The following is a 27418-nucleotide window of genomic DNA, read 5'->3' on the forward strand; positions in this document are numbered from 1 at the left end:
ATATTCTTGAAGAATCGACATCGAACATTCTAGGTTCGATGCCGAAACATAGCAAATCAATCCGGAATGAACTCACATTTTGCGTACAAGTCGTAAATGGAATAACAAAGCTGTTCCAATTTCAAAAATATTATTCCGACCTCGATATCAAAAAGTAAAACCCCGGCCAACCTTTTCAAAAATTCAACTTTCGGCATTTCAAGCCTAATTCCATTACGGACCTCCAAATAATTTTCCGACCACGCTCCTAAGTCCAAAATCACCATAAAGAGCTATTGAAATCATCGAAATTCGAATCCGAGGTCATTTACACATAAGTCAATATCCGTTCATTATTTTTAACTTAAGCTTTAAACCTTGGAACTAGATGTTTCAATTCATTCCAAAATCTCACTAGACCCGAACCAATTGCCCCGACAAGTCACACAACAACTGTAAAGCTCAATTTTAGCAGTAATGGGGGAAGCAAGGTTGTAATACTCAAAATGACCGATCGGGTCGTTACAGGCCTTTACATATTGGGATTGCTACTATGTTGGGACTTCAGCACGTCTATCAATTGGGCCATCTATGCTATCTATGCTAACACCCCCTCAAGCTTTGGGGTGGGAGAACTCCCAGCAAGATTGTGTGGAACACCAGATAAGGATTTAGTGAAAATATCAGCCAGTTGAGATGAAGAGGAGATGAAATGAAGAGAAATCAAACCATCTCAAGCTTCTTCCGCACAAAATGACAATCAAATTCAGGGAAAGGGTTGCATGATTTTGAGGTAAAGCAGCACGTGAAATCGATTCTCTTGGGGCTTAGTGATATTCACAGGAGAGGTTTCGTTCACCTTGATATTAAACCGGATAACATTCACGAAGTTGCCAAAATTACTGATTTTGGGTTCACGAAGAAGGTTGGAGTGAGGAGTCAGAAAATAAAGAGCGGACTCAAGGGAACACCTATGTACATGGCACCATAATCAGTTCTTCATAACGAGTACGGACCTGAAGCCGATATTTGGGCTTTTGGGTGCACTGGCTTTGAGATGGTTATAGGGAAGACAATGTCGGATTGCAGTGAAGCTGACGACGTTGTTTATCTATTGTGCAAAATTGGAATGGGATCACCGGATTTGAAGAACAAAGGTTTGTCAAAAGAAGCTGAAGATTTTTTAAAAAAATTGAAAAAGTATCGTGTTAAGGAGCCGAGATCGCTATGGACTGCTGATATGCTATTGAAGCATCCTTTCCTTTCATCTGAGCAGACAAGAAAAAAGGAACTCAACCCACTTTTGTTTATAGAAATTGCTAGAGGAAGTGATCGATTGATTGATGATTTTCGCAATAGTACGGAGATGGATAAGCTAAAACCAATGAAGTTGTTGAATTGCAGATCCAACAAAAGAAGAAAGTTACCGGAAGGATGCTGATTATCAATTTTGATTGGAATTATACAAATGTAAAGAACTACGTTTTGGCTTGATCCCCTTAGAAAATTCACGTGTAAATTGAACAATTAGCACATATGGAGTTTACACGAGTTACCTCTTGAAGCGTGAACTAAGTACGTTTTTTACGTTAGCCTCCAATTCCAGAACAACTTAATCAAAATGCCATGACCAATACGATCACAATCTCCTAACGTCTCGTAGTCTTCTACTGTATTACTCAAATAATATCTGGAAAGAATAAATTTAGTATGAGCGAAATTTGAGAAAAAAAAGCACCAAAAATTCGGCCATCCCTGCGGCAGAAAAACCCATGTATATATACACGCACAAGGTCAAAACAGTAGGGACCATAGAATTTAATTAACAAGGCTCCCTATTATGGAATTAATTTCGAAAATTTGAAATTAACTTCAACCCTAGTAAATTGCGAATTATTTCACTAAAAATTCGTAATTGTACTCCTTAGTTTAATTTCAAAATTCTTTCATAAAATCTCATTTAACTCCTCGTGTTAAGATTCAGATATTAATCAATCAATTTAAATTACTGACAATTTAATTTATATATCGATTACTACCTTTAAACATTTGATTAGTCTATTTTATGCCCTGGATACAAAATTCACTGGGCGGGTTTATCCATAAAACTTTATAAGCTTTCAAAAAGGTATATTATCAATCTCAAAGTCGAAATATGGATTCTATCAACTAATTATTATTTTGTCAATGTAAGTATATTACTAGTAAAAATAGCACGGGTTAGCCAGTTTTTGGACTGGTCATTCAAAAATAGCCAGCGTTTGTAAAGTCATTTAAAATTAGTCACTATTTTGCTGTAACACGGAAAGTTCCAGCATAATATACTGGAGATCGATGTACCTGTGTATGAACTTCCACCATTTTATGCTGGAACTCCAACACGCGGAAAGTTCCAGTATGATATACTGGAGATTGGAGCAACTGTGTATGAACTTTTAGCATATTATGCTGGATCGGTATATTATACTGGAACTTCAGTATATTATGCTGGAAGTCCCGTATAAATATACTAGAGTTAGGGTGTACTTTTACATGAAAAGTGGCTAAATTTCGATTACTTTTGAAATTGTGGCTATTTTTGCACTTGTAAATCTGGCTATTTTTGAATTTCTCCCTATATTACTATTGTCCAATTTACCAGGCTTGTTAAAGAATCTTGCTTTTAATAAATCAAAACAATAAATAACATGCCCAACTAATAATAATTATATCAAGATTTAGAGTATAAGTACAAGAAGTTGGAATTAAATCATTCTCATAATCAAGATAAATTATATTTAATCTTGTGCTACAACGCCATTCCGACGGTTTGTGCAACTTTGTCAATAAATTGTGACCATAAACTTTATGACTTATAAGAACCGATGATTTAATCTTCCGTGTATAAGCTCAATTATATACACTAAATCATCTACTATATATGCAAAGCACACACAACAAATACATGACCTATTTAAAATAAAATTTTATTGAATTGAATAAATAAATAAATAATTATTTCATAAAAAATACTATAACAAAATGCATAGTTTATAGTATACCCTAGCAATATTTTTTGTTTATAGTGTCTTTTTTCTTTTTGGCAAGGTAGAATATTCCTAGGAGAGCTAGAACAAAGAATACTAATTTCACGAATTATTTACTTAGACTTATCAATCTTCCGTTTCGTGCTTGAGACTTGACCAAATTTATTTTCTTTTTGCATAGCTAAAGCATAAATGAGAAAGAAAATTCAATTGCTACATTGAACCATGACCTTCATCGGCGAAAAATAGCCCTAAAGTATGAGTGTTCTGGAAAGATTCCTTATACGTGAACTTCTCATCAAATCTGTACCTATTAATTAACAGCTATTAGTAAGATTACTTGTAAAAATGGTAATCATTTGTTACAAATTACTACAATATAGGAAAAAGAGAAAAGAAACAAATTTTGGAAACTTTACAACTTTAGTTTCTCGGCCCTAAAATAAAAACCTAGCTTGTAACTCAAGAAACACGTAATCATATGTTAATAGGGAAAAGGAAAACTAGGTAACTCCTACTTATATATAAGTAAGTATAGCAATAACAGAAAGTTACCAAAACAAAACAAAAACCAGGTTATCAATTACTATTGAGAGCAAGAAAAAAATTGATTCAATGGCGGCGATCACCGATCATCCAATAATATGGACGAGAGGCAAAACCATCGGAAGAGGCAGTTTTGGTATCGTCACTTCAGCAACAACAACAAACTTCTCCATTGATATTCCGTGACAATCGCAGTTTCGGAGCTAATGTTACTGAAGAAGATGGGAAGATATTGTACAACATGTTACTCGAGTACGCGTCTGCTGGAAGTTTAGCTGATCGGATTGGTCAAAATTCAAGGCACGGGTTGCAAGATTTTGAGGTAAAACAGTACGCGAAATCGATTCTATTGGGGCTTAGTCATATTCATGGAAGAGGTTTTGTTCACCGTGACATTAAACCAGATAACATTCTTCTAGTTGGTACTGATAAAGTTGCCAAAATTGCTGATTTCGGGTTCGCGAAGAAGGTTGGAGGAGTAAAGAGTCAGAAAAGAAAGCACGGACTCAAAGGAACACCTATGTACATGGCGCCAAAATTAGTTCTTGATAACGAATACGGACCTGAAGCTGATATTTGGGCTTTCGGATGCACTGTCTTTGAAATGGTTACAGGGAAGACAGTATGGGATTGCAGTGAAGCTAACAACGTTGTTTATCTATTGTGCAAAATTGGAATGGGATCACCGGATTTGCAGAACAAAAGATTTCTCTCAGCGATCATACGCATTTTTCTCAGCCGAAGAAGCCGTTGTTATCCCAAATATCCATTTGTATTACTCCCATTTTGACGTGTACCATTTGAGCCCGAACCCGAACCCAAATTGGTATTTTGATTCCTTGCAAATTCGCCTAACTGCAAATTGGACCCATTATTATTCGTATTCAAAGCTTCCGGCAAAGCCCCAAATTGCGGCCCGTTTGACTCCAACAGCGAACTGAATTGCCCATTAGTCATACCAATCACTCTACTAAGGTTCTGATCAAAAGCTGGAATTGCAGGTATACCAAATGGCTCTGGTTTTGGATTTGTTATCTGATCAGGTTTTGAAGATTAAACTGAAGACGACGTCGTTGAGGAGGAAATTTTCTTATTGGATGAAGAAGAACATTTTTGTGTTCTTACGAGAACCACCACCAACTGGAATATTCCTAAGAGTACCACCTTTGGTCCAATACCTACGACAACTCTTACAAAAGTGACGTGGCTGAGAAAGATTATAATTGTTGTAATAACATAATTTTGTGTTTGGTGAATCACATCTTGGACATTTCAAGTGTTCTTGCTCTGGAAATTGTGGTTTTATTTGTGTATAAATTGATGGATCTTGCATATTTAATTTTCTCTTTAGCCTATAAAAATTCAGTCCTTTTGAAATAAACCAAGTGAATTAGTAGTATTGAAACCAAAAAAATTGGTTCTTAGTAGTATTGAAACAAAAATTTGTATAGTGAATATATACAAAAATAAATTGTCATTATATAAAAAATATACTAAATAGACTGTCACTATACAAAATATAGGATTGGTTTAGCAGTGAATTAGTAGTATTGAAACAAAAAATTATACAAAAATAGACTGTCACTATACAATTTATATACAATAGGTTGTCACTATACAAAATATGTACAAAATAGACTGTCACTATACAAAATATATACTAAAATAGACTGTCACTATACAAATAATATAGAAAATATACTGTCACTATATAAAAATATACTAAATAGGCTGCCACTATACAATTTATATACAATAGACTATCACTATACAAAATATATACAAAATAAACTGTCACTATACAAAATATATACTAAATAGACTGTCACTATGCAAAAAAATATACAAAATATACTGTCACTATATAAAATATACTGTCACTATATAAAATAGACTGTCACTATACAACAAATATACAAAATAAACTGTCACTATACAATAAATATACAAAATAGATATTTCGGGCTATTAGATGTAATATGTTTGGGCCGAAGGGCTATTTTGTGTCAATATGCAAAAACATGGGCTACATAGGGTAGTTTTCTCAATCAGAAACCCAAGCCCTAAAATTAAAAAAAAAAAAACTTCCACTTGCGATTGAGAAGAAACCCAAGTTAAGACAGCTCGAGTTGTCATAATATTACATACAGTTGTCGATAAAAGGCAAACGAAGAAACTTTTAGGCAAAAAAGATTTAAAATTTTCAGTGCACACTGTTGTGTATATCTTTCCAGATAAAATAAAGAAATAAAATGATAGAAGCAAGAATGTTAAGCATAAAAAAGACATAGCTTGGTGAAGAAACGGAAATCAAAAAGAAAGGTAAAGAAAATGCATTTCGGGATGCCCAGATTCAAAAAAAAATTAATCCCTTTTTCTTTCTAGCTTTATTCATTTTATTCTTCCTCTTCTTCTTTTGAATACATCCAGAAACATATATTTATGTATACTATATGTAGAAAAAGAGAACTGGGATAAACTTTTTCTCGTGAAGAACACTATAATGAGAGGGTTCTTTAGTGACCCTTCTATTCAATTATCACGGCCTTGTCGGACAATATGTTTTTGTGCAGGTTAATTTGTTATAATTCTGTATTGCTGTAATAAATAATTAAACTTTCTGAAAAAATAAAACAGAAAGTTACTAATACTTGTTTAACGAAATAGATTCTGAAAAAAAAAAACAGTATAGGAATAAATCGAGCCCACTGAATACACAGTGTATCCTTAAGAAAATTATTTCCCTCAAGTACCCGAGGTGCTGGAATATATCCTCCCAGGATAGAACGATTTAACTCACCGGAGTGTTGGTACCAAAACGCCGGTAAACAGCAAGCCACTCGAAAGCTGTAAAACACACTGGAATTTTTTTTGCAGAAGAAGAAGAAGAAGAAGAAGCTCAGAAAATTTTGTAAGGAAAGATTCTGGGATTCAAACTCTATTTATAGAGTTGCTGGCATTGTTTCTGAAAAGGTTTGCAACCTTTCAGAAACAGCCATGGCTGTTGGAACAGGGTTGTTTGAAATATTGCAGGAAAATGTATTTAAAATAATCCGAGAAAGAAAACGGGCCTGACCGAACCGGGTCGCGGGTTATTCCGAATTGAATTTTTCGTTAATTCCGAAGCCGAAGCCGAGCCGAGCGAGTGACGACGACGACGGCACGAGGCTTCCCTTCTTCTTAACTCTTTAAGAGCTAGAAGAAGAGCAATTATATATATACTCATCAAAAGCCTTTTCTTTCTCCGATATGGGACAATGTCCCTTTGCCAAGGGAAACTCAAATATTTCATTTTTCCTCCATTTCTCATTCACCCTCTTTAAGCTACACAAGCTTAAAATCCCAACAATCCCCCACATGAATGGGGAATGGCTATAAAATAAAGAAATGCACGGACGCGTGTGTGTTTTACATGCAAGAATTAATTGCATCTGGATAAGTAAGTTTCCCTTTGAACTTTCCGTAGTGAACTTATATCGGATATACTCGGTCAATCGGTAGATTTGATATCTTTGAACCGTCGAGCTTTGTTGTATACCTAGACAACATAAGTCACACGATCAATCCTTAACCATCTATGGTTCTCACGTTTGTGTTCGTTTCAGCCATGAACACCGCCTGGTTTCATGAGTGCTTAGAGAATGGGCCTTTACTTTCATTCCCCTTGAAGCGGCTTACACTTCATACTCACATAGGTGATTTCTAAACGTGTAATCCTATAGACACACTATCTGGTCATATCCTGCCAGACTTAGCAAATCATTAAAAAACCTTTAAGCTTTGTTGACTCATCAAAAAGCCTTAATGCTTTACCTCAATTTCTTAATATTGTCTTCATCACGAGAATGGGTTGAGTTATTTGACAATGTTGAACTATCATTCATAACTTTGTTTGATCTATTTGAACCTAGCTCGTGGGATCTCCAGTCTGCTAGGTAGAGTTACCGTCATGATGACTTGTCCTAGACCTTAACCCCATTCCCTTTTGATGATCTTTCAACTGCCTCTCTAGAAAGGCCTTTTGTAAGTGGATCTGACACGTTATCTCTTGACTTTATGTAGTCAATTGTGATAACACCACTAGAGAGTAGTTGTCTAACAGTATTGTGTCTCCGTCATATATGACGAGATTTTTCGTTATACATAACGCTCCCTACCCTGCCTATTGCCGCTTGACTATCACAATGTATACAAATAGATGCCAAAGGTTTGGGCCAAAATGGAATATCTTCCAAGAAATTCCGGAGCCATTCAGCTTCTTCACCGGCCTTATCTAAAGCTATGAATTCAGATTCCATTGTAGAACGGACGATGCACATTTGTTTGGATGATTTCCAAGACACTGCTCCACCCCCAATTGTGAAAACATATCCACTCGTGGATTTAACTTCAGATGATCCAGTGATCCAATTTGCATCACTATATCGCTCGATCACAGAGTTAGTTAGTTAATGATACACGTGATTGGTTAGTGAGGTGGTTATAGTAGTTAGTATCCATTTTACTGCATCCTAATGTTCTTTTCCAAGATTAGAAAGGTATCTGCTAACAGTACCAACGACATGTGAAATATATGATCTTCTGCAAACCATAGCATACATCAAGCTACCAATAGAAGAAGAGTAAGGAATACGAGACATATCCTTTTTCTCCTTAAACACGCCGAGTATTTGATCTTTTTATTTTAAAGGATACAGCTAGAGCTTGCGAGAATGATCATCAAAGAAGGTCACAAAGTAAAGTGCCACCTTTTGACTTTAATTTAAAAGGACCACACAAATCAAAGTGTACTAACTCCAATAAATCGGGCTTTCTTGAAGGAGGACGGCTATGGAAGGAAACTCTTTTCTGTTTGCCAGCTAAATAATGGATACACCTTTCCAGCTTTGCTTGTTTCACCCCAGAAAGCAAACTCTTCTTAGCCAAACACGTAATCCCTCTCTCGCTCATATGACTCAATCTTCTATGCCACAATTCTGATAAAGTGTCACTTTTCACCAGATTTATGGAACGATTAAGAATAGAGTCCTGTGTCACATATAGATGAGAAGACTTGACTCATCGAGCCACTACTAACGAGACCTTGGTGAGCTTTCATTGGCTATTAAAGAGGGCATTATGGTAACCTTCATCGTCTAATCTTCCTGGGGAGATCAAATTAAAAGGAAAGTCTGGAGCATGCTTGACATCTTGAAAAAGTAACGTTGAACTATTATTAGTTTTCAAACAAACTGTGCCAACACCAAACATCTTAACTTCACTGCATTGCCCATTTTTAATACTCCAGAGTCAACTTGAGTATAAGATGAGAAAAAGTCTCTCCTTGGTGTGACATGTGATGTAGCTCCAGAATCTACTATCCAACTCATCTCATGGGATACCAAATTGATGAAGTTTTCATCATAAGAAAAAAGAAGTTCATCTCGAACAATAGCAGAAACATTGTTCTCTTGCTTCAACTTGTAGCAAAGCCTTTTGATGTGTCCTTTCTTTCCACAATGGTTGCATGTAATATTATGGTATTTGGACCTTGACATAATTCTATTTTTACCTCTATTCCTCAAACCTCTTGTTCTATCTCTCCCCCGGTCTTCTGTAACCAAGATATCTGCTTTTGAGGACGAACCTCAGATTTTCTCCTTACTTCCTCATTCAACACACCACTCTTTGCATATTCCATGGTTACCTTACCTCCAGGAGCTGAATTTATAAAAGAAATACGAAGAATTTCCCAAGAGTCTGGCAGAGTATTAAGAAGCCAAAGTCCTTGTACCTCATCATCAAAATTAACTCCCATTCCAGACAGATGATCAAGGACACCCTGAAAATCATTTATATGATCAAGGATAGGACTGCCCTCCTTGTATTTAAAGGTCGTCAATTGCTTTAGTAGGAATAACTTGTTGTTCCCAGTTTTTGAAACATAAAGAGTCTCAAACTTTTTCTACAATGATATCGCATGTGTCTCATTCACAATATGGTTGTGAATATTATCTTCAACCCATTGTCGTATATGTCCACTAGGGGTATACGTGGACCGGGTTGGTTCAGTTTTTAGCAAAACCAAACCAAACCAACTATATCGGTTTGGATTGGTTCGGTTTTGTCGGGTTTTTCGGGTTTTCGAGATTTTTTGTTACTTAAATATTATTTCATTCTTACTTTGTTAAATATTTGATAAGTAAATATATATTTAGTAAAAATATAAAAAAATTGACAAACATATTATCGATTAAAATATTCTTATGGGAGAATTCTATTAGTAACACATAATAGTTATTTTTTTAGTTGTCTAACAATAATTTTTCGTTGATGTACACTTTTAGGTTAACCGAATTTAGTAATTAAACATAAAAATCAATATGATACATAAATATTAATAATCACTTCACATTCGAAAAAGATATAAGAATTTAATAGATCTTAACATATGATATGAATATAGAAGAATTTTAGTGCTTGCACTTGCAAACTAGGGTTAAGGCCCGGTTAGATTCATGGAAACATTAGCGACGATTCAATTAGCTGCTTGTCTAATTCGATCGGATATTAGAATCAAAAACAATAATGCTTCTTCTATTCGCTTATCCTCTATTTCCATGGCTGCCATAAAAATCATAATACTGTTTAATTTTATGGGTTATTGAATGGTATATTTGGTGTTGTTCTTGTTGGGGTGATAGCGTGAGGGTGGTGATGAGTTTGTGATGATGACGGAAGAGTGCTGGTGACTATGCCTTGATTGGAGAAGAAGAAAGTGGGCCCCACATAAAAAAAAATCAAGCAAAAATATAATTTTAAGAGCTTAATTCACGCATCCAAAGTTGTGTGAAAATCAAACATTTTGCCATGTCAGCTCGGGGTGTCCACGAAACACACTTGTGCCAAGTTGAAATATATCTGCTTGATCATTGAGTCAGTTGGAGTGTGAGATGGACATTTGAATCTAGTTTTAAGTGTCTCTTTATATATTTTGTCAGAAAAATAGAAAGTCGAGGGTTATCATTATATTTAGGATAAAATAAGCATTTTTAAAATTTTATTAAAGGGAGAAAATGTTTGTTTATCACCAAAGATATAGATTACAAAAACGACATATTTTTTGTTTATAGTTTCTTTTGACAAGGTAGAATACCTTTATCACCAAACAACTCCCACGCATATTCTCATGAGAGCTAGAAATTATTTACTTCATCTTGTCAATCTTCTAATTTATGCTTGATACTTGAACCAATTTGTTTTATTATTGCATAATTAACTAAATGAGAGAAAAATTCATATGGTACATTAAATCATGTCTTTCAACGGTGATAAATAGGCCTAACGTATAAAGGTCTGTCCGGGAAATAGTATTTCTCAACTATCAATCAACAGGACAATGATGCATATTTGATAAAGCTTTTGGCGCTACAGAAATGGGAAAAGAAAAAAAAATAGAACTTTCACACAAGTCCCTTCTGAATAGAAAAAAAAAATATAATTCATGTCCTTTTATCCTTTGTTTGGGACTTACTAGCAAACAAAGGTATTCACATCACATGTTTCATGTCAAAATGGCAAATCTTTTTCTTGGATCATGTCAGAATCAATTAGTTCACTAAGAAATCTCAAACAAGTTTTCATATGCTTGGCAATAATGCATTCTGTAAAATTGTCAAAAAGAATGTCATATTTTCCTTATATCCAATAAATTTGTATTCGAAAAAAATAATAAAACGGGAGCTTTGGAACAAAGGTAAAGTTGTATCCGTGTGACCTATAGGTCATTGGTTCGAGCCATGGAAATAACCACTAATGTGTCTATTAGGGTAGGTTGTCTACATCATATCCCTTTGGGTACGACCTTTTCCCGAACCCTGCGTGAACATAGAATACCTTGTGCACCAGACTGGCTTTTTTTTTTTTTTTGGAAAAAAAAATAGATTTGCATTAATCAGCTTCTTCTCCATGATCTCTTTTTGTTTTTCTTCTTCTTCTTCTTCTTCTTCTTCTTCTTCTTCTTCTTCTTCTTCTTCTTCTTCTTCTTCTTCTTCTTTTGTTGTTACTAAATTCTTAGGTTTATGAATGTCCAATGTATGTCCTGACAGTTGGTTGGTTAATACCTTCCTAAGTCGCTAGGATTATAAGTCGCAATTCTCAATTGCGACCTATAAGTCACATTAGGAGATTGCGGCATATAAGTCTCAATTGGAAATTGCATTTATAGTACCCGAATTGCGATATATCGTGATTATTAATGAGTGGCATTTTTTGATTGCGCTTTATGAGTCACATTACCTAATCGCTATTTTAATTTTTGGTATCGCACTACTTCTGGCTAAATGCGCTTTGGGATTAAGATTTGCTCAATGTTTAACGCTAGCAATTGAAACTTAACTGTTATCCTTTATCCTGTTTAGGAGCTCAAGTTTTATCGCTCACTTACATTGATATTGTTTACCCTTAAAAACGGATAACAATTGAATTTATATGAGGTTTTAAGAATATGTGAATTAATTCAATTCAAGTGATTAATAACATTAGATTAAGAAAATGAAAGACGTAATAAATGGTCAAACCAATGATAAGAGTGATCCCGATCTCTGTTAATGGCTCAACGAGGAACCTGCCTTCGGTTCTGAGCTTGCACTTATGAGGAACTTATGAACAAAAATAAGAACTTTGAATAACTTTTAGAAACATAGAGAATAGGAGTAAATTGCCTTGGTATGCATGTTACAATGTATTCTATGAATAATAAGCTTTTCCCTTTATATAGTAGGTGAGTTTTACCCTACGTACAATTCTAAGAAAGGTAAAAATCTTCCGTTTTGCTAATCACTAATTTTCTACCGATACGGGCCGAGGTACACTCCGTGATATCCAGTTGGTCACGGACATCACGGACCTTTGTTAGTCAGGCGCAGCTGTTTGGTATTTCTCTCCAAAGTCTTGAGGCTCGAACCGGACCCGGAGTATGTGGTCCCGATGCTCCCGAGGGCAGGTGTTTTGCTCGAGCTCCGATATGAGGGGCTCCTCGCTCTGACTCCGATTCCTTACGGTCATGTTCCTGCTCCGTTTGCCTCACTGGGAAACCAGGGTGCTCATTGGACTCGGTTTTACCCGTATACAGATAATTCCCTTGTTTCTTAGAGAGTAGGCTTGCCAAAACGATGGAAAATGACAGATGACTCCGGTTCCTTCCTTCGTACGTTACGACGAGGGAGCTGAACCGTCCCGTCAGTCGCATCGTTCTGATTTCGGACACGTGTCACTCATCGGCAGGTTGCCTCGAATGCGCAGCGTCAGTTGTTTCCCTATAAAAGCTTCCTTCCTTTGTTCTTTTTCTACTTTTTGACTAAAGTACTACCTTCAAGCTTTCCAGTCATCATCAAACCTTCTTCAAACCTTCATATCTTCGTCCTTGTTCTTCAATTTCTATATTAATCTCCAGATTTTCCCCCAAATTTTCTTCAAATCTTCATATTGTGTTCTTCATCTTCAAAACCCATTTTTCCAAAATTTTGCATTCTTTATTCAAATTTTCAAACACTCCCCCAGATGACAATGGCCAAACCATCGAAAACCGTTCTTCAAAAAGTTGCCTCTTCATCTTCTCAACTGCCCGTTGGTCCTGAAGCGGCTGGCCCTGAAGTGGTCGCCCTCGATATGGCTTCCCTTGTTGTGGTTGCTAATGAACCCGTTGCCGAGCCTCCCTTGAAAGCGTTCATGCAAACAGGACCAAGGTGAAGGAGTCTCGAGATACATATGTTCTGTGACTGAAGATATTCTTCTCATAGTTCGTAAGGACTGCAATTGGGAAGGCAAGAACGTAGTAGTATTTGGGCCCGAGGAAGCAGTTACTACCCACGTGGAGGGGTACTTAAGTGTTTATACTTATCCCTTCAAAATAGGCCTGATGGACCCGATCATTCTAGACTTTTGCAAGAGGTATGATGTGTGCCTCTGGCAAATCCATCCATCGTTGTGGGGGATCGTGATCCTCCTCCGCTACTTTTTAAACAAGACCGAGTCTCGTCGGTTCACTATCGACCACCCGCTCCGATTAACAATTAAACTTATTTAGTATTTTTAAGGATACATGATTTAATCCAATACCAATTGACAAACAAGGAATTGAATAGATAATCTGAATAGTAAAATAAATTAAACCAGTGTTCTAGCAATGCTTTCGACCTCAATTCAAGATGGTCTCGAGGTTGGGTAAGAAGAACAGTAAAGAATAGAGGATAAACAATGATGAACAGTAATGGATAGTAAGTAAAATAGAGAGCAGTATTTTTATATATCTTTATCAGTGAATCAATGCCCCTAACAAATAAATGTGGTCCCTCTTTATATAGTAGAGGAATCCTAAATAAGGTACAAATATAATAACGAAAACAAATCTCATGATTGACGTCAATAACCGCTTGATTTGATCTGTTCCGGGATTTCTTCCGAGATCTTCGGTCTGTTGCTAATATCTCGCCATTCCGTTATTATGCCTTACTCGAAGTCGGTTATGCTCGGTCTCAATCTTCAGCGAGCACTTCGATCTTCGTGATCCGTACTTTGCTATTGAGCTCGAGCCTGGTTTATTGCGAGCTTACCCTCGGGGCAGCTCCTCGTGCCTAAGATATCTGACATGCCCGATTTCGACCGTATACAACATCTAATGTTGAAAATTTCACTATATTTTTTAATTGTTAAATCGTACTTTGTACAAGAAAAAAAGTCATTTTTTATATTTAATTAGTGATAGTAAATGTCGATAAAAAGCTTGTTTAAAATATTGACATAACAATAACGACAGAATAGTGTAAAAAAACGATAACAAAAATAATAATTTTGATTTTGATCTTAAATCACAATAAAGTACAATTTAGTGACATTTAGAACTAAAAATGAAAAATTTACCGCATTTGTAACTTAAATGTGATAGATGGATATTAAGAAAATTTTAAGACTATTACTGAAAAACAAATTAGGAACTCTTAATAAAGGCCTCACTCTAATTCATTTCTTTCAAAACCCTAACCGCCTCTCACCTTTCCTCAACCCTTTCTCACGATTGATTTGGGATTCCTTGAAAACATCCAGATTTCCATTTGCAAAAGCCAAGAAAATATGAAATTGGGGAAGGACATAACAAGGTATTCTGAATTTTAGGATTATTATCAACTTGTTAGCTATCTTTTTTCTCAAGAGGGGGGTATTATTTATGTTTTTGTTTGTTTATGTTTTAACGAGTTACAGGTTCAACAAGTTTGAATTTATAGATCAGTGACCTAGGTTGTGGTACTGGATACACAACTTGGGTAACGATCTATTTCAAGGAAGGCTTCTAGCTAGCCGATCAATCAAGAACTCCTTTCGATGTTGTTCCAGTGTTATGACGGAAAGTCGGTTATTATGGAAGATTTGGTTTTGAGTAATATTCTCCAACACGGCACGAGCAAGATAAAAAAATGCTTGAAACTAAGTTTAGAGATAGATCTTGTCCCCTATTGCTGATTATTATTCGCCTAGACTATAGACGATCTTAACATATTTTAGAGATGTATAAAAAAATTTATATTTGTTTGAGAACAATTATGTATTACTATGTTGCTTACAATATTTTGATAATTACAGTTTGTAGTTCTTTACAAAAAGAGTATGCAGAAGTGGCTATTTGTTTCATTTTTGTGGTGTATGGTGTTCTGAAATATCAAATGATTATTTCATCATGAAGAATTTTAAAATTCATTATATTATTTTAATATAAAAACCAAAAACAGAAAAACTATTGACGAGACATATTTTTCGACATTTCTATTTTATGTCGCAAGAAAGATGAGTCAAGAGTACATCTCATTGACATTTGACAACATGTCACAAAACAAATGTCACTAATTATTTTACGACACTAATTTAAATGTCGGAAAATTCCCGACATCGATATTTCCGACATTTATTTTTAGTGTAAAATAAATGTCAGTTAAGCATTTTGTGACATTTATGTGATCTATGGCGACATTTTTAAAATGTCGTCATAGCCTTATTTTCTTGTAGTGAACCAACAACGTTCGCTCTGATACCATATGAGATTTGCAAATGAAAAGAGAGAAATTGAAGGATTTCAGTTAGACGAACCCTAGAATGTTCGAGAGAGAAATATCTGAAAAAAAATATGAGCTTCATTCATTATTAAAAAGGTGTCTGTACAAGTGTAATACCCGGTTCTTATACAAAAAGAATACAACCAAATAAACAGTGGGCCTTGTCACGACCCAAAATCCCACTAGTCGTGATGGCACCTAACCCATCCCGTTAGGTAAGCCAATTTCCAACAATCCAATTCCAATGAAATTAATTAAAAGAAAATATCTAAAACTGATACATCTCCCCAAGAACTGGTAGTACAAATCATGAGCTTCTAAGAATAGAGTATACAAAGCGGAAATGAAATAAATACATAGTCTGTTTGAATAATACATAAACAGAGCTTTTATAAATCTAAGGCTACCCTGAACAAGAGGCAGCTACAACAGGAACGCAGGTACAACTTCAAGTCCCGCAACCAGCTAGCACAGCAACAACAACAGCCAACATCTGCACGCAATGTGCAGAAGTGTAGTATCAGTACAACCGACCCCATGTACTGAGTAAGTAACAAACCTAGCCGTAGGTTGAAAGTAGTGACGAGCTTCTACCAAGGTCGGGTCCACAACCAATAGTACACAACAATCCATAACAACATAAAGCAAATAATACCAGAAATAACTCAGGGATAAAATACTCACGCAAATAATGATTTCAAAAATTATAGTTCTTCCTTTCAAATATCTCAGTGAAAACCCAAATCGTTTGCCGAAGTTTCCAATAATATAAATAGTTTGAAAACATTAAATTTCTCCCAAAACCTTGTCAATAATAAATAAGATGTTTCATTTTCCTTCCGGATAACCCGTGTAAAACAAATGCATCACTATGCCCATCTGTCAAAAATGTGTGAGAAATCATGAATGATGTGATGTTGTACAGCATGAGGAAAAAAATACATCTCTATGCTTGTATGTCATGTGTGCATGCCAATGCGATGCAATTCATTGATAAAATCATAAACAGCCCCTCGGGCAGAACATCACTCATATACAGCCCCTCGGGCAAACCTCACAGTCACTCGTGCCACTCGGGCATACCTCACAATCACTCTTGCCACTCGGGCATACCTCACAATCACTCTTGCCACTCGGGCATACCTCACAATCACTCATGCCTATCAGTCACTCAACACTCGGCACTCGGCACTCGCACTCAGTAGGTACCTGCGCTCACTGGGGGTATGTACAGACTCCGGAAGGGATCCTTCATCCCAAGCACTATAATCTGCACGGACAACTCACGTGCGATAATAATAAAGTATGCTGCAGGCGGACAGCCCCGATCCACACTCTTCCTCACAATTCAGGCCCTCGGCCTCACTCAGGTATGCTGCACGCGGGCAGCCCCGATCCACACTCATCCTCACCAATCAGGCCCTCGGCCGATATCAAACATGCTGCGGCGTGCAGCCCGATCCCATGAATATGCAACATGCTGCGGCGTGAAGCTCGATCCCATGAATATGAAACATAAATCAGGCCCTCGGCCTCACTCAGTCATAAACCTCTCAAGCCACTCGGGCATCTCAGTAAAACAGGGCATTCGACCCAAAATATTTTTATGCATCAAAATAGAGTCATAAAACTGAGTTATGATATGCAATGAAATAAATATGACTGAGTATGACTTTTCAATTTAACACAATAATTCACAGCAATATGACCTCTGTGAGTCCCAATAATACTGGCACATAGCCTCAACATGATTTGTAATATGCTTTTCAGCTCAATTTCTTTAACACATAAAATCGCATGAAAAATACCAAGGTTATTTAACTATAACATTCCACATAAACAATTATGTCGTAATTTCTATAGTGCACGCCCATACGCCCGTCACCTAGCATGTGCGTCACTTTCCAACAATTCACAAAATACATATATTCAGGGTGCATACCCTCAACTCCAAGATTAGAAGAGTTACTTACCTCAATCCAAGAAAATTCTTTAATCCAATAAACCTTTTCCTCGTGATTCGGCCTTCGAACGCCTCGAATCTTAGTCAAAAAAATTTGATACAATCAACACGAAGTATAGAAATCAATTCAATATGAAAATGCTAATTTTCCATAAAAATCCGAAATTTAGTTCAAAAATTGCCCGTGGGGCCCATATCTCGGAACCCGATAAAGTTACAAAATCCGAACACCCATTCCGATACGAGTCCAACCATACAAAAATTATCAAATTCCGATATCGGATTGACCTTCAAATCTTCATTTTATATTTTTGGAAGATTTTATAAAAATCTGATTTTTCTTCCATAAATTCATGGATTCATGATATAAATGAGTATGGAATCATGAAATATAATCAATATAGGATAAGGAACACTTACCCCAATGTTTTCCCGTGAAAATCGCCCAAACATCGCATAAACCGAGCTCCATAAACTCAAAAATGAGTAAAAATGGCAAGAACCCCGTTTTATAGACCCTCAGTTGTTTCGGGCGTCACAGGTAGCGTGGGGCGCTGCCTGTGGCGCAGTTTCCAGCATCCCGAAATTTCCAGCACCAGGGCTAGCGCCCCACGCTACCCTGGGCGCTCGCGGCGACGAAAAATCATTCCCGATACGGAAATAGGCATAACTCTCTCATACGATGTCCGAATTCAACGATTCTTTTTGCTATGGCTCCGTAATTTCAATACGGATCTAATACTTCAATCAAAACTGAATTTGGAGATCATTTGCTTGATGTTATACCACATATTCTTGAAGAATCGACATCGAACATTCTAGGTTCGATGCCGAAACATAGCAAATCAATCCGGAATGAACTCACATTTTGCGTACAAGTCGTAAATAGAATAACAAAGTTGTTCCAACTTCAAAAATATGATACCGACCTCGATATCAAAAAGTAAAACCCCGGTCAACCTTTCCAAAAATTCAACTTTCGGCATTTCAAGCCTAATTCCATTACGGACCTCCAAATAATTTTCTGGACACACTCCTAAGTCCAAAATCACCATACGGAGCTATTGGAATCATCAAAATTCGAATCCGAGGTCGTTTACACATAAGTCAACATCCGGTCATTATTTTTAACTTAAGCTTTAAACCTTGGAACTAGATGTTCTAATTCATTCTAAAATCTCACTGGACCCGTACCAATTGCCCCGACAAGTCACACAACAACTGTAAAGCCCAATTTTAGCAGTAATGGGGGAAGCAAGGTTGTAATACTCAAAATGACCGGTCGGGTCGTTACATTCTCCCCCACTTAAACATACGTTCAAGAGTTGTTTCCAAGCCATCAAATCACCGTTCCATCTTACCACACACGTACCCGGGGGTGAACCCACGTCACCCTATTCCATATAGGCTTGACAACACAATCCAACTGAATTCATTAATTTAACTCTAGCCCATAAACCTTGGAATTTTATTTCCAACCTTTAGAATTTCTTTCAAGACACAAGTCTTAAACTTACACACCGTATAAATCCGAACAAGTTGCATCGAGCTATAACTATCACCACGGATATAATCAACCAACATATTACACAACTCGCTTGCTCGTAGCACCATTCCCGATCGCAGTGACTACTCCAAAACTAACCGCATACTTGTATTAAACCCATATCGAACCAAACCTCATCCCAAAACCTTTGTACCCTGTTGATAATAAAAGAAACACGCGAAATAAACAAGTCATGGAGCTCTCTCGCCCAACCAGAACCATAATCGCTTTTTGAGCCGACTTTCAATATTATCCTCCCTAACATACGGTAATCAAACATGATAGTACCCATTTGAGGTCCAATGACCTTATATTACTAAACACAACTATTTCCACAGTCATGCCGCACCAATATAACTCAGAGCCACAACTCATGCCATCTGTGCACCAATACGCAACAATTTAAATATACTCAGTCATGAAAAATGACTCAAATGAGAGAACTGCCCTGCAATATTAATAACTACCGCCACAACGAAATGCTGAAAATTCATCATACACCGTAGAACCATCACCTGATTCTAACACAAGGTTCATACCTTAATATAGCTCTGCTGCAATGTGTGTCCCCATCCAAACGTTGGTCTATATAATATACCCCGCGCCACCCTGCTCAAAATTAATAACCACGGAGAGGCAAATGACAAAAATGCCACATAAAACCTGAAAGAACATAACCATTACGCAATCGATCATGCAATACCAAAATACTCATTACGCTCAAATTCCACTATAAACTCAAATAGGACCGCACTATCTGTGCACATAACCAATGAATCACAACTCCTCGTAGCATAAAGGAGCAACTCACAGATCATCTCAGAACACGAATAAGCTCAACATCAACCAAATGTCACATCCCTCATCAATAGCAGTATGGAGTCAACCATTCCGGCTCGGTGTAGAATACACATCTTAATTGGGCCTACTAATGGACCGCCAAATCAACTCGGGTTACCCACAAATAGATAAAAATTCTTCCGAAACTCCATAATGACTGAATCATAACACATTCTATCATCTGGCCAGCTCCGGCCACAACTTCACAGTCCATAACCATTAAACAATCCGCTCTTGAGAACTCCCAATCTCCAAATCCATAGAACACGCGAATCACCATATTTGATTCCATCTCCACCGCCCGAATGTCTAACACCTCTCTAATACAAGATCATCCCACGAGAAATACTTTAAAAAAAATTCTTCCGTGCCACTTGTCAAAATTTGAATATCAGCATTCTATCAACAGTGTGAGTATCGCAATACAAATTTATACATCCGTAAGTCAAAATACAGTGCGCCTTCTGAAGTCCGCCCCCTTCTCATACAACACCAAGTAGTAATAGTATTAATCTAGACATCGAAAACTGTTCATGCCTCTAAGAATTTATGACCTCCCTTTCAAGGCTAAACCGTGACCTTGCACACGCCAACCTTAATCCCACACAACTCACCGCATCTATTATGCCATCATGTGACAAGCACAAGAATCCCATTATCAACTTTGAGTCACCAATAATTTACATACCCTTTTAGTTATAAACCTTTCTCTTGCTTCTTTTCAGGAGAAAATCACAATACATAACACGTTCTCCACACCGGTAGAAACCATCAAGAATTCTTTGGAATCCATTTGCACAACCAAGCCACCAAGACCGAATCTCTCCAACTTATCCAAGCCACGCAAGTCGCCAAGTCTAGGTGTATTGCCACAAAGCACCTGTAGAAAACCCACCCCCCACATCATAAGCACCCAAAGAACCGATCATATATATTACCATACTGATCCAACCTACTACCCAGTTGTCCTATTTTCTCCGAGTTCCTTCCAAATTTGTCTTCAGATTGATACTTCTTCTTGCTAAAATACCATGATCTTTAACTACAACTCACCCTACAAACCTTACCAAAGAACCACAACGCCCTACGTCCCATAAGCACCTGTATTCTTCTTAAGCACCTTCAAAAATACCACAACTATAACACTCACTTTGAGAATACCTTATGTGAATTTGAAATTGTTCTTCTTACCTTCCTTATACAAAAATGTAGAATCCTTAGTCATATAGAATTTTCGCAAGTCCAGGCACCATCAAACGCAAATCTCGGATTTTATCCATACACAAGTCCGAAAATATTCTCAATTGCTATATATAATTCTCAAACCCACTGGAATTTTCTCGGGAGTCACCTACTTTGCTCAAATTTAATTGCACCGCCCAAATGGGTCGAAAGACACGTGCCCCATTAGTACAACAATACTCAAGGAAGTAACTCTACTTTAACACCACCTATCAAATCCATACTCTGTGTGCACTACATCATTCACCCATAACAACTCACTCATCCCGCGAATTCCATTTACTCATACGTGCAATATAATCCTTAACCAGAAATTTCCTTATTCGAGTCATCCTCGATCTCAACTTTTGCAAGTCATAGCTATTTCACAAGTATGCCTCAGACCAAAATTAAAAATTAACACCTAACCATGAAATTAAATTGTCAATAGCAGACTCCCCCACTTGGCTGAAAGCCATAGATTAAAATATTACATAACTCACAAAACCAATACTTTTTTTTTACTGCCATAATGTCACAGTCAGTCCAACGAAACTTCTTCCCAAGTTCATACAACGCCAACCATAAAAATACCTCAATCATCCGCTAAGCTCGTATTTATCATCTTAACACACAAGTCAACTTTCTCAACCAGTTTCAGATTCAAATCTCTACCCATACACCCCGTTGGTAGAAAAGAAACTCTCTACTCATATCATAAGGAATACTCCTACGTAGATTACTCCGCAGGGGATAATCCACCTACTTAGCCTCACTCTGGTATCTTGTTATACCCTTTCACATTCACAATTACTATGTAATCACTTAGTTTATCTGAGTCCAAACTCATTAACCAGACGTGAGAATTTAGTTTTACCCCAAAATTTAACCATGTGAAAGATCCTTCAAAACATACTTACTAGAGACTATACGCCACATCAATTCGAAAATCAAGCATCCAATGGCCTTTCCTTTACATTTCAAGGAAACACTTCTCGTCATATTCAAATCGTCTTAACACATCCCGCATTTACATCATACTCATCACAAAGTCATTCCACCGCTCATCGAGCCACAACTTCCACTCATAGGGATATTACCGGACATATGAGTCCAAATGTACAGGTTATAACTGAAGCTACCGAGCCTAAGCTGCGGTCTAAACTTGGCCTCAAGTCCTCCAGACTGGCCTATCACCAAAACACAAAATACACACCTCGAACCTCATTTATAGAATCACAAGCCGGCGATGCACAACTGATACCGAGCGCTCATGTGCGCATACGAATACGTGGAAGGAATTCAAAAAGTTATATTTCAAGTTGAATCAATTCCACACGATAAGGAAAGAAAGATGGGAAATTATCCTAAATGCCTTGTAGCCTCTCGAAGATAAGTATGGACGTCATCATACCGATCCGCAAGACTCTACTAGACACTTTCTCATGACTTGTAGAACCTATGAACCTAGTGCTCTGATACCAAATTGTCACGACCCAAAATTCCACTAGTCGTGATGGCACCTAACCCAACCCATTAGGTAAGCCAATTTCCAACTATCCAATTCCAATGAAATTAATTAAAAGAAAATATCTAAAACTGATACATCTCCCCAAGAACTGGTAGTACAAATCATGAGCTTCTAAGAATAGAGTATACAAAGCGGAAACGAAATAAATACATAGTCTGTTTGAATAATACATAAACAGAGCTTTTATAAATCTAAGGCTACCCTGAACAAGAGGCAGCTACAACAGGAACGCAGGTACAACTTCAAGTCCCGCAACCAGCTAGCACAGCAACAACAACAGCCAACATCTGCATGCAATGTGCAGAAGTGTAGTATCAGTACAACCGACCCCATGTACTGAGTAAGTAACAAACCTAGCCGTAGGTTGAAAGTAGTGACGAGCTTCTACCAAGGTCGGGTCCATAACCAATAGTACACAACAATCCATAACAACATAAAGCAAATAATACCAGAAATAACTCAGGGATAAAATACTCAGGCAAATAATGATTTCAAAAATTATAGTTCTTCCTTTCAAATATCTCAGTGAAAACCCAAATCGTTTGTCGAAGTTTCCAATAACATAAATAGTTTGAAAACATTAAATTTCTCCCAAAACCTTGTCAATAATAAATAAGATGTTTCATTTTCCTTTCGGATAACCCGTGTAAAACAAATGCATCACTATGCCTATCTGTCAAAAATGTGTGAGAAATCATGAATGATGTGATGTTGTACAGCATGAGGAAAAAATACATCTCTATGCTTGTATGTCATGTGTGCATGCCAATGCGATGCAATTCATTGATAAAATCATAAACAGCCCCTCGGGCAGAACATCACTCATATACAGCCCCTTGGGCAAACCTCACAGTCACTCGTGCCACTCGGGCATACCTCACAATCACTCTTGCCACTCGGGCATACCTCACAATCACTCTTGCCACTCGGGCATACCTCACAATCACTCATGCCTCCCAGTCACTCAACACTCGGCACTCGGCACTCGCACTCAGTAGGTACCTGCGCTCACTGAGGGTGTGTACAGACTCCAGAGGGGATCCTTTATCCCAAGCACTATAATCTGCATGGACAACTCACGTGCGATAATAATAAAGTATGCTGCAGGCGGGCAGCCCTGATCCACACTCTTCCTCACAATTTAGGCCCTCGGCCTCACTCAGGTATGCTGCAGGCGGGCAGCCCCGATCCACACTCATCCTCAACAATCAGGCCCTCGGCCGATATCAAACATGCTGCGGCGTGCAGCCCGATCCCATGAATATGCAACATGCTGCGGCGTGCAGCCCAATCCCATGAATATGAAACATAAATCAGGCCCTCGGCCTCACTCAGTCATAAACCTCTCAAGCCACTCGGGCATCTCAGTAAAACAGGGCATTCGACCTAAAATATTTTTATGCATCAAAATAGAGTCATAAAACTGAGTTATGATATGCAATGAAATGAATATGACTGAGTATGACTTTTTAATTTAACACAATAATTCACAGCAATATGACCTCTGTGGGTTCCAATAATACTGGCACATAGCCTCAACATGATTTGTAATATGCTTTTCAGCTCAATTTCTTTAACACATAAAACCGCATGAAAAATACCAAGGTTATTTAACTATAACATTCCACATAAACAATTATGTTGTAATTTCTATAGTGCACGCCCACACGTCCGTCACCTAGCATATGCGTCACCTCCCAACAATTCACAAAATACATATATTCAGGGTTCATACCCTCAACTCCAAGATTACAAGAGTTACTTACCTTAATCCAAGAAAATTCTTTAATCCAATAAACCTTTTCCTCGTGATTCGGCCTCCTAATGCCTCGAATCTTAGTCAAAATAATTTGATACAATCAACACGAGGTATAGAAATCAATTCCATATGAAAATGCTAATTTTCCATAAAAATTCGAAATTTAGTTCAAAAATTGCCCGTGGGGCCCACGTCTCGGAACCCGACAAAAGTTACAAAATCCGAACACCCATTCCGATACGAGTCCAACCATACAAAAATTATCAAATTCCGACATCGGATTGACCTTCAAATCTTCATTTTATATTTTTGGAAGATTTTATAAAAATCTGATTTTTCTTCCATAAATTCATGGATTCATGATGTAAATGAGTATGGAATCATGAAATATAATCAATATAGGATAAGGAACACTTACCCCAATGTTTTCCCGTGAAAATCGCCCAAAAATCGCATAAACCGAGCTCCATAATCTCAAAAATGAGTAAAAATGGCAAGAACCCTGTTTTATAGACCCTCAGATGTTTCGGATGTCACAGGTAGCGTGGGGCGCTGCCTGTGGCACAGTTTCCAGCATCCCAAAATTTCCAGCGCCAAGGCTAGCGCCCCACGCTACCCTGGGCGCTCGCGGCGACGAAAAAATTATTCCCGATACGGAAATAGGCATAACTCTCTCATACGATGTCAGAATTCAACGATTCTTTTTGCTATGGCTCCGTAATTTTAATACGGATCTAATAATTTAATCAAACCTGAATTTGGAGCTCATTTTCTTGATGTGATACCACATATTCTTGAAGAATCGACATCGAACATTCTAGGTTCGATGCCGAAACATAGCAAATCAATCCGGAATGAACTCACATTTTGCGTACAAGTCGTAAATGGAATAACAAAGCTGTTCCAATTTCAAAAATATGATTCCGACCTCGATATCAAAAAGTGAAACCTCGGTCAACCTTTTCAAAAATATAACTTTCGGCATTTCACGCCTAATTCCATTACGGACCTCCAAATAATTTTCCGGACACGCTCCTATGTCCAAAATCACCATAAAGAGCTATTGAAATCATCGAAATTCGAATCCGAGGTCGTTTACACATAAGTCAATATCCGATCATTATTTTTAACTTAAGTTTTAAACCTTGGAACTAGATGTTTCAATTCATTCCAAAATCTCACTAGACCCGAACCAATTGCCCCGACAAGTCACACAACAACTGTAAAGCTCAATTTTAGCAGTAATGGGGGAAGCAAGGTTGTAATACTCAAAATAACCGGTCGGGTCGTTACAGGCCTTTACATATTGGGATTGCTACTATGTTGGGACTTCATCACGTCTATCAATTAGGCCATCTATGCTATATATGCTAACACCCCCTCAAGCTTTGGGGTGAGAGAACTCCCAGCAAGATTGTGTGGAACACCAGACAAGGATTTAGTGAAAATATCGGCCAGTTGAGATGAAGAGGAGATGAAATGAAGAGAAATCAAACCATCTCAAGCTTCTTCCGCACAAAATGACAATCAAATTCAGGGAAAGGGTTGCATGATTTTGAGGTAAAGCAGTACGTGAAATCGATTCTCTTGGGGCTTAGTGATATTCACAGGAGAGGTTTCGTTCACCTTGATATTAAACCGGATAACATTCGCGAAGTTGCCAAAATTACTGATTTTGGGTTCACGAAGAAGGTTGGAGTGAGGAGTCAGAAAATAAAGAGCGGACTCAAGGGAACACCTATGTACATGGCACCATAATCAGTTCTTCATAACGAGTACGGACCTGAAGCCGATATTTGGGCTTTTGGGTGCACTGGCTTTGAGATGGTTATAGGGAAGATAATGTCGGATTGCAGTGAAGCTGACGACGTTGTTTATCTATTGTGCAAAATTGGAATGGGATCACCGGATTTGAAGAACAAAGGTTTGTCAAAAGTAGCTGAAGATTTTTTAAAAAAAGTGTCTTGTAAAGGAGCCGAGATCGCTATGGACTGCTGATATGCTATTGAAGCATCCTTTCCTTTCATCTGAGCAGACAAGAAAAAAGGAACTCAACCCACTTTTGTTTATAGAAATTGCTAGAGGAAGTGATCGATTGATTGATGATTTTCGCAATAATACGGAGATGGATAAGCTAAAACCAATGAAGTTGTTGAATTGCAGATCCAACAAAAGAAGAAAGTTACCGGAAGGATGATGATTATCAATTTTGATTGGAATTATACAAATGTAAAAAACTACGTTTTGGCTTGATCCCCTTAGAAAGTTCACGTGTAAATTGAATAATTAGCACATATGGAGTTTACACGAGTTACCTCTTGAAGCTTGAACTAAGTACGTTTTTTACGTTAGCCTCCAATTCCAGAACAACTTAATCAAAATGCCATGACCAACACGATCACAATCTCCTAACATCTCGTAGTCTTTTACTGTATTACTCAAATAATATCTGGAAAGAATAAATTTAGTATGAGCGAAATTTGAGAAAAAAAAAAGCACCAAAAATTCGGCCATCCCTGCGGCAGAAAAACCCATATATATATATACACGCACAAGGTCAAAACAGTAGGAACCATAGAATTTAATTAACAAGGCTCCCTATTATGGAATTAATTTCGAAAATTTGAAATTAACTTCAACCGTAGTAAATTGCGAATTATTTCACTAAAAATTCGTAATTGTACTCCTTAGTTTAATTTCAAAATTCTTTCATAAAATCTCATTTAAATCCTCGTGTTAAGATTCAGATATTAATCAATCAATTTAAATTACTGACAATTTAATTTATATATCGATTACTACCTTTAAACATTTGATTAGTCTATTTTATGCCCTGGATACAAAATTCAATGGGCGGGTTTATCCATAAAACTTTATAAGCTTTCAAAAAGGTATATTATCAATCTCAAAGTCGAGATATGGAT

General features: G+C 37.2%; 2 pseudogenes; one reads left to right on the forward strand and one right to left on the reverse strand.

Moving 5' to 3' along the window:
• The first annotated feature begins 3592 nt into the window (after positions 1 to 3592).
• Positions 3593 to 26691, forward strand: LOC107829360 (mitogen-activated protein kinase kinase kinase 20-like; annotated as a pseudogene).
• On the reverse strand, positions 4305 to 4884 carry LOC142169870 (dof zinc finger protein DOF1.7-like; annotated as a pseudogene).
• Positions 26692 to 27418: the final 727 nt, after the last annotated feature.

This window comes from Nicotiana tabacum, chromosome 15 (assembly GCF_000715075.1).
Source record: "Nicotiana tabacum cultivar K326 chromosome 15, ASM71507v2, whole genome shotgun sequence".
Taxonomy (NCBI): Eukaryota; Viridiplantae; Streptophyta; class Magnoliopsida; order Solanales; family Solanaceae; genus Nicotiana; species Nicotiana tabacum.